Below are 6,000 nucleotides of genomic sequence, written 5' to 3'. Positions count from 1 at the left end.
TGACAAGATTTCTTGAAGAATGTGATTTGTTTTGTTTTAATTTCAAGGTGGGAGAAGGCCAATGAAAAATTAGAAAGGAAAAGTATGGAACATGGTTTATTCTGGACCATTGATTTTTTTCAATGATACATTCTAGAGAGTTCGTAAACCCTAATTAGGTGAAACATCAAAGAGGCAAAAGAAAATTATAAAAGGACCTATAAGGAACCATTATAAAGTTGTTAATTAAGTGAGAAAGAGGGGAACTATTACTACTTCCATTGAGAAAAATTTATGATAGAAGGAAGTGTTGAGTATATCAAAGGTTAGAGATTCAAACAATGTAAAGAGGAATTGAAGATTAGTTGCAAGAGGTAATAAACATATCAATAGAAGTGAGATTTGATCAAGCAAAGTAAGTTGCCATTATACAGATAATTCTCTACTACTTTATAATCATTATAGTAGTTATAAATCCTTAACAAAGGTAGACTTAAAAGTCATGTAAAATCTCTTAACTGATTACACACTTAGGATAGTATTCTACAATCCTTGAAGAAGATAGATCCTAATAGATCTAATTATATATGCCTAAACAAGTAAGTCACCACAAGTGACAAATATATATTTTATTCCTACCAAGACACCATTTTACTACAGTAGTGAAGGATTTGTGGGTACCATCCATACCACAATTTTCCCTCTAACCAAGGGTTTATGTGTCACCAAATATTTGTGTTATGTGTTGTGATTTTATGTTTATGGACTGTAGAGTTGTTGCAAATAAGACTAGATAAAACTATTTCATTTACAAAGTGTTGTAGTATTGTTATGAGCTTACTGAGTTGTAAAAAGGATAAGGGCACCACTAGATTTTTTTAAGGTCAAAAGTTTTAGAGGGTAGTGGTTCCAACCTTAGCATCCTACCTTTCCATATATGCCAAAAATGGTATCAAAGCATAGTTCTCTTGTTGAAGGTTTTACCACCTAAGAGAAAAGATTTGAGTCATGGAGAGGTATAGACTTGACAAAACCAATGAGAATAAAAAATTGGAATTAAGGATGACCATAGACCAAATTAATGAAATAAAAGACAAACTTAAGCCACCAATAAATAGAAGAAAGGAAATTTCTCAAAAAATTAATGAATCATCTTATTAGGAAGAAGTGATTGAAGAGCTACCAGATGGAAACATGTCTAATGAATCTAATGATGCTATAGTTGATCTAATGGAGAAAAATCACAACCTTACTGAGAAGATAAAAGCACTGAAAAGAGAAAAAGAATTGAAATCTAAAAGGATGTGTCAAGCAATGGAGTGAAAGAGAAAAGCTAGGGATGACAAGAAAATGATGGAAGAATAAGAGAGACAAATCACTACAAGATTGGATGAAGAAATCTCAACATTAACTCAAAACCATTATGATATGGAAAATCAACTACTTGATGAAAATAATGAGACTAGAATAAATATGGAAGAGATTATTGAATTAAGAATTGAAAATGAAAAGATAAAGAGTGCATTAAAATGTGAGAAAGAAACAAATGAGATATTGATGAGAATAGAGGAATGTATCAAGATACTAGATGAATAACTTAGAGGATAGAGGTGATCAAGAGATACATCTAGACTAGGATACACCTAGAATTCTACTATTGAGAAAGGAGAATAATATAAGTAAGTTGAACAGAGGAGTGTGTACACCAATCCCAATCCAAATAAACTTGCATACTATCACTGTGGAAATCATGGACGTACAACAAATCTTTATAGGAGTAAAACTTGTAAGTCCAATGTTACTCCCAAGTTTGATGGTTATTGTTATCATTGCAATAAGTATAGACACCAAGAATATGAGTGTAGATCTAAGTTCAATCAATAATCTAAAAAGTATGAATTTAATGTATATTATAATACTTGCAACAAATTTGGACATAAGTATCAAGATTGCATATCATAGATGAAGTTTAACTGGTCACCGAGAAAGAAGGGCACACAATCAATTGTGATTAACATGGTATTCATGTTTTCTATGTGGAAAACATGGTCACATTTCTACTACCTACATAAGGTTGCACTAGAGAAAGATCTAGTAATTGGAAGAATCCTAAAATGACATGTCATCATTACTATAGAGCTAGTTGCTTAAGGAAGACCTACAATTACCGAGTGTCGACACCTAATGAGGAAGATCCAAAAGGTAAAGGAAAATTCAATATAGATGAATTACATGAATAGATGAACAAGAAGCAGATAAGAAAGACAAAAGAGAATGAAATATAAAATGTAACTGATAGTGACACCTCATCCAATGGATTAGGTAAAACCTCTACTTCTAACTAGACCTTAGAAGAAGGTATGGAATTGAATTATCATTAATACATCTTACATCAATTCCTAATATAAAATGGAAGGAAGTTCATATCCATATGATGAATAATGTGCAAGCACAAATCGAGAAGTTTGGAATTTTTTCAAAGCTAACAAGTCACACCGAGGTGGTTAGTAAGTAAAGGCATATTGTCAGTTGAGTTAGTGAAGTTGTTGGTAAAATTAGACTGTTAATCAAATTTGTGTTTAACTAAGAAATTAATGAAATTGATGCATCACTGAGTTATCTATGGTAACCAAGTATGAGGTATGAAGAATTTATTACATCCTAATGAGCATTGAAAACTAATGTTTGCATATTAAATAGGGAAAAAAGAAATTCATTTGGTAACCCTCCATATGCATTTTCAAGAGTGAAAGAGAAAATATGACTTGTCTATGAGGAAAATTAAATTTGAGAACTTGTGAGAGCAATCTATTGAAGAATTTCAAGTGTGAAAGTAAATTTGACGTTAACTGAGAAAAGTGTGAATGTTTGTTCAATGAAATCCTAATCTACAATAATGGCTTCAAGTTTTGCAACCATGAAGAAAAAGACAAATACAAATTCTATGAAATTAACTCAAAATGAAGTATGCAAAGAGCCAAAGGACAAGCTATATCCTGAAGTTTCACAAAAACTGGCAAGGTGGGTGTATTATCATCGATACCACCTAGGTTTTTACTAGTAAATGATATCCATTCATTTTATCATTGCAAAGTTGTAGAATTTTGAGATCATGAATTGCATGAGATTTATGACAAATTGTGTGTTGATGGAAAACTAAAAGAGGAACATAAACATTTGGAGGAAACAGGTCTCATCCATGCCCTACATTTTCTGAAAGAATTTAAAGAAAACTTGATTTCTATAGTGTTAAGTAGAGTACACAACATGCACATGTGGCTAGATGAACCAATCAAACTACTAAGAATGTAATTCATATGGTTATAGGTTAATTGATTATAAAAAATGTAAATACCATTTGTAAAGTGTCAAAGAATGAAATTGAAACCAACACCCAAGCTCATTGGAATGAACTTGGTTTGAATATTTATATCATAAGATATTTGGAAACAAAATTTGGAGTTTATGTCATTGCATACAATTTTTTTTAGTCGAGGAGACCCAACTATGTGTCATGGGTAATAGTTGATTTGGGATACAAAATTGTTAAGAAAGGTCACAAATATGACCTAGCTAAGCTATAACTAAGGAAATTAACCTAGAAAATGAGAATCATTAGGGTTGCTAGAACAAATACGTGAAAATTTGGTTTGTTATTGGTATGCATTTTATTTTACATGCAAAACTATTTTCCAACACAACAAGGCAGTGACAAGGTCAACTGTCTAGGTACTTGATGATGTAGTCAAATCAATAGGATACTAAGGTGGAGTGAAGGTTAGAATAGAAGGCCAATTAGGGGCTACAACAAGGCAATGGCACTGCCAACTACCTAGGTAGGATGATGTGGTTGGTTGACATGATGTTGAGGTGGTGTGTAGGTTGGACTAGTGATCTAAGAAAGGGTTGAAATGACGTAGTGGAAGGGCTGAAAACCTGTTGTCACTTAGGTTTTCACCCTTGTCCAAAGCCTATGCATGAGGACAACCTAGTGAAACATGGAAACAACCTCCAAGCTGTGGGACTTGAACTGTGAGGTTGAGTCTCTGGAGAAGACCGGCTTCCTCTTACTATCAGGGTGCACCTAACTACTCTTGGAGAGGAAAAGGGAGAAGGAGAGCATGAAAGAAAATCTACCTAATCTAATCTAAAGAGGTGATGCACCAAAATAGAGTGTTCAGACCAATCTCTGCCCATATATGCACTATTGAACCAGAATGAAACTAAGGATATACACATTCAGACTTTCTTTAATCAAATAACCACATGCAGATTAGAAAACCAAGATGAATGACACAAGGAAAGAGAGATTCACTTATATATCATTCACAGGCCAGCAGAGATACAATCATGCAGGTTACAGATATCCACAAAACATCAATGAGAGGCAAGGATTCTTGCACTTTCACACCAATGGATGAAGGAGATAAGTAGAGAATCATACAATTCAGAGGCACAGGAGAATTTACACTAGAATTGTAGAGCAACAGTAGAGAAAAGTGAGAGAAAGGTCAACCGGGACAAAATTTACAAAATTTGCCTTTATAGTGCAGGCACAACTGAGATTTTCCCTCCAAAACTATCTTGCAACCACCGTCATCAAGTCTTGCAAGGAACAATCATGGGAAAACCTGATCTGGATGCGGATCCAAACGCAATGATTTTTGATCTTGGTTGGAACAGGGCCCTGAGAAGACAGAAACGGTGCCATTAAGCTATTTTGATTAGGTAGATAGATGGATAGGGGTGGTAGAGTGTTCTTCTTTGTTTCACATTCACTTCTCGTGGTTGGAAATGATCATGAAGATCAGATCGCACAAGAAACCCTCAACTTCTCTAGTTCCTATCTCATGAATCAGCAAGTCAATGTAGCCGACCTATCTTTGGCACCAGGACAAGCCACATGGGTCAACAGTTTTATCTTTTCACCACCCTGCAAAGTCTCCTTGAGTTGACCATCTCCTTTCTTTACTAACCATGCCACCTTGCAACTCCTGACCGTGACGGTCACATTAACTACCAGCCGCTAATTGTTACTACCTGCACTGGACCCACCAGGACATGTGTCCTCTAGGCACTATGTCGCTATGGGTATCCTCCAGACACTTTCCCATAGCGAGATAGCGCCCACCGTAGATCTTCCTTAATCTGTCAATCGTGAAGACTCATTGTTTCCTATGCTTTGCCTTTAAACGTCTGGGCCCATAAAACAACTCAGTACACCTAGCACAACTTGGCATCTAACTCAGCCCGAACTGGTACCATCCCTGCGATTCATAATATTTGGCCCCACCCTGCTACGTGTCATTGAGGTGCTATGTTGCTATGGTTAAAATTCTCGTAGCTTTTCATAGCGAGATAGTGCCCACCATTGATCTCCATGAGATCAACGATCATGTAAGATATGTTCTTGTTATTTCTTGCCCCCAGGCCCATCACACCTGGCACCACCTCAACAATACCACACTGGGCAACACTTATCAACACCTGACGATCCATGGAACTAGCCTGGCCCCATAGGGACATGCATCACCAAGGCGTTATGTCGCTATGGGTATTCTTCGTGCAACTTTCAATAGCGACATAATGCCAATCGTGGATCAAATTCACATCTACGGTGCTCAAACTCTTTGCAGGACTGCATACCTAGTCAACTGGATGGACCAATGAGATCTGCCTTCATACTCTGACCTGTCTGACAGCTGCCACGGAAGACAAGACACCTATTCATCCTACGGCCCACAAGACGAAAACAGACTCACATATCATGTGTCACCAAGGTGCTATGTCACTATGGTTAAAATTCTTGCAGTTCTCCATAGCAAGATAGCACCTGCCATGGATCTAGAGAAGATCTGACGGTGCGCAAGATAGATCTGACTTATCAGTGTATCAACCAATGAGAGTCGGCCACCTACCAAACTATCTAACAAGTCCTCACAGGGCCCGCATTCCATGCAGTCATGCCTTAGCCAATGAAAAGACTGATCAATTGCCAACGTGTCTGACAAATCCTCACTG

This window comes from Cupressus sempervirens, chromosome 7 (assembly GCF_028749045.1).
Source record: "Cupressus sempervirens isolate cs-2001-9-10 chromosome 7, ASM2874904v1, whole genome shotgun sequence".
Taxonomy (NCBI): domain Eukaryota; kingdom Viridiplantae; phylum Streptophyta; class Pinopsida; order Cupressales; family Cupressaceae; genus Cupressus; species Cupressus sempervirens.
The sequence above is the reverse complement of the archived record's forward strand: the minus strand, read 5'-3'. Positions refer to the sequence as shown.